Source organism: Rattus norvegicus, chromosome X (genome assembly GCF_036323735.1).
Source record: "Rattus norvegicus strain BN/NHsdMcwi chromosome X, GRCr8, whole genome shotgun sequence".
Lineage (NCBI taxonomy): Eukaryota > Metazoa > Chordata > Mammalia > Rodentia > Muridae > Rattus > Rattus norvegicus.
The window spans coordinates 45,084,071-45,093,145 of record NC_086039.1 but is presented as its reverse complement, the minus strand read 5'-3'; the positions used below and the strand labels follow the sequence as shown (position 1 = coordinate 45,093,145).

The 9,075-nt window shown below is 40.3% G+C and overlaps 1 non-coding gene across 1 annotated transcript; it reads right to left on the bottom strand.

Annotated features, from left to right (window-relative positions):
• Positions 1–8,632: 8,632 nt before the first annotated feature.
• Positions 8,633–8,736, bottom strand: LOC120099403 (U6 spliceosomal RNA). The gene has a single exon (XR_005498593.1). It is a non-coding gene; the product is annotated as a U6 spliceosomal RNA (small nuclear RNA).
• Between the last annotated feature and the right edge of the window lie 339 nt (positions 8,737–9,075).

Below are 9,075 nucleotides of genomic sequence, written 5' to 3'. Positions count from 1 at the left end.
CATTAGATGGAGCCATACACAAAACTGCTTGGGTAGCCAAAAACTGTAAGACTAGATAGGCCAGAGACCTAGTGGAAAACCAAATAATATTGTTCAGTTAAAGGAACATAGCAATAGAATGACTCCTAATAACATTCTGCTATACTCATAGATCAATGCCTTGCTCAGCCATCCTCAGAGACACTTCTGTTGTGGCAGGTGAGAATAGAGATCCACAGCCATACATTATGCAGAGTGAGAGAAACTGGAACATGGGACACTTAACCATAAATAGGATATTTCCATAAAATCTTTCCACTCTCCTATCAGGGAACTCAGTAAAGGAAGAGGCAGAATGAATATAAGAGCCAGACATGATAGATAACACCAAGAAAAAAAGGCCTTCTAAACACAAGACTGACACACATACGAGCTCATGGAGACGGAGACAGCATGCACAGCCTGTAAGTATCTACACCAGGTGGAGTCCTAGAGCTGAAAAGAGAAGTGGACAAACATCCCCAACACTAAGCCCAGAAGCTATCTTCAGTTGATAGCCACTTGCAAATGAAAATGAAGTTTTCTCTAAGGGACCCTCACTGGGGAAACAAACACTTTTTTTTAAATTGGATATTTCTTTATTTACATTTCAAATGTTATTCCTATTCCCAGTTTCCTATCCATAACCCCCTTATTCCCTCCCCCTTTCTTCTATAAGGTTGTTCCCCACCCACCCACCCCCTTACAACCCCCCCCCGACAATCCCCTACACTTGGGGTCCAACCTTGGGAAGACCAAGAGCTTCTCCTTCTATCGGTGCCAAACAAGGCCATCCTCTGCTACATATGCAGTTGGAGCCATGGGTCAGCCCATATATAGTCTTTGGGTAGTGGTTTAGTCCCTGGGAGCTCTGGTTGGTTGTCGTTGTTGCTCTTATGGGGTTGCAAGCCCCTTCAGCTCTTTCAATCCTTTCACTAATTCCTTGAACCGGGATCCAGTTCTCAGTTCACTGGTTTGCTGCTAGCATTTGCCTCTGTATTTGACATGCTCTGGTTGTGTCTCCTCAGGACAGCTCTATATCCAGTCCCTTTCAGCATGTACTTTTTAGCTTCATCAATCTTATCTGGTTTGGTGGCTGTATATATATGGGGCACATGCGGGGCAGGCTCTGAATGGCTGTTCCTTTAGTCTCTGCCTCCATATCCCCTGGATATTTTGTTCCCCCTTTTAAGAAGGAGTGAAGCATTCACATTTTTGGTCTTTCTTCTTGAACTTCATGCGGTCTGTGGATTGTATCTTGGGTAATTCAAGCTTTTGAGCTAATATTCACTTATCAGTGAGTACATACCATGTGTGTCTCTGGTGTTTCCTTGTTCTGCTATTTCTGACAGTGGTTAGACCGTCCTATAGGCCTGTGTGTCAGGAGTGCTGTAGACCTGTTTTCCTTTTCTCTTTCAGCCAGTTGTGGGAACAGAGTATTCTGCTTTCAGGTGTGTAGTCGTTCTTGTCTACTGGTCTTCAGGTGTTCCTGTGGGCACGTGTACTGAGTCTACCAGGAAGGTCACTGGGAGCAGAAAGTTTGTCTTGCCTCTGGTCTCGGGCCTGGAGTCGCTTCTCGGGGCTTGGTTTCAGCTCTCCATTAGGGCAGCAACCAGAAGGGCCTGCCCCTACTTCTGGGTCCCTGTGCTCAGGGGGCCCTGATGGTACTAGGTGTTTTCCTCTAGAGTCAGAAATGTGGGCAGAGAGTAGTCTCCTCTGGTTTCCCAGACATGTCTGCCCCTCTGAAGGTCTAGTTCTCCCTCCCACGGGATTTCGGTGCAGGGAGCTGTTTGCCTGGGTCCTTTCAGATCCTGGTGGTGTCTGGACCACAGGGATGAGTGCCCCATCTTCCTGTTCCCAGAGGGCCTATATGGTTTCCTATTGGGCCAGGGATGTGGGCAGGGGTGGGCAGTACTAGCAGTCTCTCCTGCCCTGCAGTCTCAGGAGTGCCCACCTCTCTGAGAGGTGAGCTCTCTCTCCCACAGGGTTTGGGAGCAGGGAGCTGTGTTGAAGAAACTTATTAACATACGGTCTGATACAAACCTTATAGTCAACTTTCACCAGCTTCCGTAATAAGATTTCCCAAAACTCTCTATAGAATCTCTGTCTCAAGAAGCCTTGTTTTATGTGACATTTAACTTTTATTTCTTTGTTTCATTGTCAATACCACAGACATTTCCAGGAAATACAAGCCTGTTGAGTAGGGGTGGTAGTTATTTGACTGATTGTTTCTAAAACAGACTATTTTAAAGAGATGTTTTTATTTTATTTGTATGAGTGGTTTTGCCTGTGCATGTATATATGTGCACTGTGTACATGTAGTGCCAGAGGAGGCCATAAGAGAGTGTAGAACTGGAGTTACATACAGTTGTGAAGCACTATGTCTGTGTGAATCCTGGGAATCAAGCCCAGGTCCTATACAAGGGCAGCAAATGCTCTTAAACACTAAGCCAGATGTCTCCCATTCCTAAGAGAGAATATTGCTATAAAACACAATTTGTCCTGAACCTTACTACACAGCCCAGGCTGCCCTTGAAACAGTGATCCTCCTGCCTCAGCTTCACAAATGCTGGGATTAAAGGTGAGTGCATCACATATAGCTCAGGCCTGATTCTTTACAAGATTATCTCAGTTTGAACTGGCACGATATTTTCTCATTCTGTTCAGGGGTCAAAGGCACCATAGACGTGAACTTCTTCCTCCCTGTGAAATGTTTCATTGTGTTCCCTGCTGGTGTTGAAAAGAAATACTGATTTTCTTCTTCCCTGACTGCAGACAGATTCCTTCATGCACATATTGTCTGCAGAGACACCTATTGCCTGCATAAATAAAAGAAGCACTTGTGTGTTAGAGCTTCTTCCAAAGATCTATGTCTCTATTACGTTTCTCTCTAACTTCATGGATCCTGTTGGGTCCTGACCATTTATTTCCATCTTCCTTGGACAAAACAGGAAGGAAGCATCAGAACAACACAGATGGCTGCCAGCACACTGATGAGAGCAGCTGAGGACAGGGCTTTGGAAATACTCGGCTCACTCAATTTTCTATAGGAAACACTGCCTTTCTCCAACAGGCTGAAAGCAATTGAGCTCATGGAGTATTTTTAGAAATCTATTATTTTGGCTTATTTATGAAAGCAGATTGGCTGCCACGCTGGAATATGCATTAAACAAGGCATTACCAGTCTCAAATTCAGTGCCAGCTGAACTGAAGACAAGAAACAAAGTCTTGCCCGCACACTGTCATTTTCCAAAGAACTACCAGAGAAGGTGGAAACTATGGAGCGGTTTGGCCCTGCTTCCCCAACCCAATGCGGCTGGACTGCAATGGTCAGTTACTCCCATTAGTACCTCATACCCATTGCTTAACTACCTTCAGTGTAAGAATTTGTACAGCTTCTAGGGAGAACTGATTCTGCAGGCTTTCAATTCTTGCAGTCATGAGAATTTAGTTGGCAAGCACCTGAATTCCCTCCCTTTGTACTGTCTTTGGTCTTACCCTATGAAGGAGTTGAGAACAATTTGCCAGGTCTAAAACAAATCACAGGAGTACTCCACACTAAGAGAATAAAGTGAAGTTCTCATAGGGGAGTTGAATACATTGAGGTATGCGTGTATGGGTAAGGGATGTGGTATGTGTGTGTATGGTGTATACATATAGGAGTATGAGCATTCATGTGCACAGTTGCAGAGGCCAGAAGCAGATGTTACATTTTCTACTCTATCACTCTCACTGATTCACTGATCCAGAAGCTACGTGACCAGCAAACTCTTGGGTTCTACCTGTCATCACCCTCCTAACCCAACACAAGAGTTAGAGACATGTGTATTCTATGTTTCCATGTGGATGGTAGGGATTTGAACTCAGTTCCTTAGGTTTTCAGCACAAGTGCTGTCACCCACTGAACACTTTCTACTGAATCCCCAAGCCCTTTCCATTGAGTTTTAATTCTGAGACCTTTTTCTTGATTCTTTCAAAATTCTCCATAAAGACCTCTAGATTCTCAGATTCTCAGCTACAATTTTTAGATAGATTGTTATCATGGCTTTCTATTGCTGTCCTTCTAGTTCCTGACAGTGTTGAATACATTTGTGTGTGTGTGTGTGTGTGTGTGTGTGTGTGTGTGAGAGAGAGAGAGAGAGAGAGAGAGAGAGAGAATATGTAAGCACTATTCCCTGTCCTTCCTTGCCAGCACTAAGATTACTGATGCTTGCCACCATGCCCTACTTTTTACTACAGTTGCTGTATATCCAAATATTTTTGACACAGTTGCTTTTACATGGTATACCCAAATTCAGGGCCTCACTTTTGCTGTCACAGACTAAATCATCTACCCAGCCTAAATACATTGTAACTTTTTAATCAGTAAATATTGTTAAATGAAGGAAAAAATTAATGTCTTATTTTGCACTCTAAAGGGATTATTTGGGTCCCTCAAATTACCACTTTGTTATTATATTGCATTAAGTACCCTGGTGCTCCTTCTATCAACATATTCTTCCTGCAATCAACACTGGATAATATAAGTAAGACATTCACCATGCTTTTGGGACAGTGTGGAAATTACTTTTAGGATGCCTGACAGAAACACGTATTGGCTGAATTACAGATCAATGATCTGACTCTGGAGTGTATTAGTCAGCTGGTGCAGTGTAACAAGCAATCTTGAAAACTTCAGAACAACAAAACAGCAAACATGGACTCATCCACAAGTCTAAGAATTCAGAGAGGTGAGGAGAAATGTTGGCTGATGTACAATGGATCCATTTATTTGGCTTTGCTAATTTAGGCTAGGAGTCACCTAGCTCAGGTGTATAACTGCACACCTCTCTGATTGTGTCTGGAAACCCCCTAGTGGCCTAAGAAAGTCATGTGGCCAAGTGCAAGCATGTACTAATATTTCTCATCACAAAAGTAACAGAGTAAAGCAGTATGTTAAACAATTTAACCTATAACTACACAATATAAACTGGCTCTATGAATTATAAAATATGGAAATAAACTTCATTTTCTCAAAACGTGTGTCCCCTACTTCTAGCCAGAATATTATCTCTTACTTTCCTTATTGCTTGCTCTAAAAATTCATCCCTGTGACATGGCAAAATAACTAATATTGTCCCCACTCTCATATCCATAAAGCATCTCTAGACCACAGAATCCCAGATATATGACAACACTGAGTCCTCCAAATACCACGATAGTCTCTGCAATTCCCCAGGAACACCTGCTGAAATTTACAATGTATTTGTCGATATCTCTGAATGATCATTATTAAAGGAAACAGAGCACTTTTATGGTTTCTGTGTCCCTCAATAAATGTGTGCTGGATGAATGATTAGGATATATTACAATATCACATCTTCTTTGGTTAAGTATGAAGAGCAATTACATTATATAAACATCCCCTATCTGCTGAACTTTTCTCTTACCTCAGTTTTTATTCTGTGAAAAATAAAGACAAAGTGTTGGGGTGATGACTCAGTTGGTCAAGTGCCTGTTATCCAAACATGAGATTCTGAATCAGATCCTTAGCATCCATACAGGAAGCTGGACGTTATGATCCAGGCCTGTAACCCCAGTGTTAAGTAATAAAGATGGACTCTGGAATCTCACCGTCAAGCTACAAGTACATGCATGCATGCACCTATACTAATGAATATATTAAGCACATAACACAATTAAGCATTTCACACTGCAACTGTGGATTTCATATAAAATAGTGGATTATTTTTCCTTCTCCAGCTAATATTTAACAAAATATCTGGATCTAAAAAGTAAGTATGTGGGGTAAAGAAGAGGGAGAACCTTGGAGGAGTTGGGGAGGGAGCATGAATTTGACCAAAATATACTGTAGGAAATTATCAGAGAACTAAAAACAAATGTGTAAAAATAATAAAAATAAAGTGAAACCAGGAAAGGGGATAACATTTGAAATGTAAATAAAGAAAATATAGAAGAAAAGAAAAGAAAAAATAAAGTGAAAATAAATGTATCAAATGACTACTAATTACTTTTATGGAAATTATATTTTTTCATATGATATATTCTGATTACTACTCTTACAGTTTTTCCAAGTTCCTCCCAACTGTCTCCTCCAATCCAAATCCTCAACCTGGATTTCTCTCATTAGGAAACAAACATACAGCTAGGGAATAATAATAATAATATAAAATTGATAAAACAAAAACAAACACTGAGAATAGGAACAAAAAGAAAAACCCAGAAGAAAAGGAGTCAAAGAAAAAGCTCAAGAAACACATATAGTCTCAGAGACGCATACATTCACATGCAGAAATAGCATAAAAACTGAACAGAAGAAGCAATAAGTTATAAGCAAGAGCTGTGACATAAAGAATAATAATAAAATTTAAAAGCCTGAACTCATTGTGAGACAAAAATATCTCGAAAGAAGTGACTGACTTTAACCAAGCAAGTAAAAGATCTGTACAATAAGAACTTCAAGTCTCTGAAGAAAGAAATTGAAGAAGATCTCAGAAGATGGAAAGATTTCCTATGCTCATGTATTGGCAAGATTAATATAGTAAAAATGGCCACTTTACCAAAAGCGATCAGCAGATTCAATGCAATCCCCATCAAAATTCCAACCCAATTCTTATAGAGTTAGACAGAACAACTTGCAAATTCATCTGCAATAACAAAAAACCGAGGATAGCTAAAATTATCCTCAACAACAAAAGGACTTCTGGGCAAATCACTATCTCTGAACTCAAGCAGTATTACTGAGCAGTAGTAATAAAAACTGCATGGTATTGGTACAGAGACAGACAGATAGACCAGTGGAATAGAATTGAAGACCCAGAAATGAACCCACACACCTATGGTCACTCGATTTTTGACAAAGGAGCCAAGGCCATCCAATGGAAAAAAGAAAGCATTCTCAGCAAATGGTGCTGGTTCAACTGGAGGTCAGCTTGTTAGAAGAATGCAGATCGATCCATGCTTATCACCCTGTACAAAGCTTAAGTCCAAGTGGATCAAGGACCTCCACATCAAACTAGATACACTCAAACTAATAGAAGAAAAAAATGGGGAAGAACCTCGAACACATGGGCACTGGGAAAATTTTCCTGAACAAAACACCAATGGCTTATGCTCTAAGATCAAGAATTGCCAAATGGGATCTCATAAAACTGTAATGCTTCTGTAAGGCAAAGGGCACTGTTGTTAGGACAAAATGGCTACCAACAGATTGGGAAAAGATCTTTACCAATTCTACAACTGATAGAGGGCTTATATCCAAAATACACAAAGAACTCAAGAAGTTAGACTGCAGGGAGACAAATAACCCTATTAAAAATTGGGAATCAAAGCTAAACAAGGAATTCACAGCCAAAGAATACTGAATGGCTGAGAAATACCTAAAGAAATGTTCAAAATTTTTAGTCACAAGGGAAATGCAAATCAAAACAACCCTGAGATTCTACCTCACACCAGTCAGAAGGGCTAAGGTCAAAAACTCCGGTGACAGCAGATGCTGGTGAAGATGTGGAGAAAGAGGAACACTCCTCCATTGTTGGTGGGATTTCAGACTGGTACAACCATTCTGGAAATCAGTCTGGAGGTTCCTCAGAAAATTGGACATTGGACTACCTGAGGACCCAGCTATCCCTCTCTTGGGCATAACCCCAAAAGATGCTCCAACATATGACAAAGACACATGCTCCACTATGTTCATATCAGCCTTATTTATAATAGCCAGAAGCTGGAAAGAACCCAGATGCCCTTCAACAGCGGAATGGAAATATAAAATGTGGTCCATCTACACAATGGAGTATTACTCAGCTATCAAAAACAATGACTCTATGAAATTCATACGCAAATCCATGGAACTTGAAAATGTCTTCCTGAGTGAGGTAACCCAATCACAGAAAAACACACATGGTATGCACTCATTGATAAGTGGATATTAGCCCAAATGCTCGAATTACCCTAGATGCACAGAACACATGAAACTTTGAGTTAATTTTATACCCAGCCACTTTACTGAAGGTGTTTATCAGGTTTAGTAGTTCTCTTGTGGAACTTTTGGGATCACTTAAGTATACAATCATATCATCTGCAAATAGTGATATTTTGAATTCTTCCTTTCCAATCTGTAATCCTTTGATCTCCTTTTGTTGTCTGATTGCTCTGGCTAGGACTTCAAGAACTATATTGAATAAGTAGGGAGAGAGTGGGCAGCCTTGTCTAGTCCCTGATTTTAGTGGGATTGCTTCAAGTTTCTCTCCATTTAGTTTAATATTAGCTACTGGTTTGCCATATATGGCTTTTACTATGTTTAGGTATGGGCCTTGAATTCCTGTTCTTTCCAGGACTTTTATCATGAAGGGGTGCTGAATTTTGTCAAATGCTTTCTCAGCATCTAATGAAGTGATCGATCCTGTCGTTTTTATCTTTCAGTTTGTTTATATAGTGGATTATGTTGATGGTTTTCCATATATTAAACCATCCCTGCATCCCTGGAATGAAGCCTACATAGTCATGATGGATGATCGTTTTGATGTACTCTAGGAGTCAGTTTGCAAGAATTTTATTGATTATCCTTTGCATCGATATTCATAAGGGAAATTGGTCTGAAGTTCTCTTTCTTTGTAAAAATATGGAACACTTCACGAACTTGTGTGTCAACCTTGCACAGCGGCCATGCTAATCTATGTATCATTCCAATTTTAGTATGTGTGCTACCAAAGCAAGCACCTGGGTAAACTCTTAATGGAGGAAAGAAAAGCATTTTTTTTACTCATAGACTCCATTCTTTAAATGACATTGCCCCCTACAAAGAGGTAACTTAGGACTTGTCCTGTATGTAATTGAAGATCTAGAGATCCAGTTTCAAAACTGTTCATCAGGAAAATCTATGTCCAGGCTGGAGTTCTAGACTCCACTCTCACATATAACCTTCAGGAAAGGGTGCCCATTTAGAAGGACATAAGAAAACAGAGCTCCCTTTTTGCATTTTGGCCAGAGAACCAAGGACATTTCTGGATTTTCAGATAATTTTAACTATTAAACTATTGAAGCAAAAGTTATAAGAAA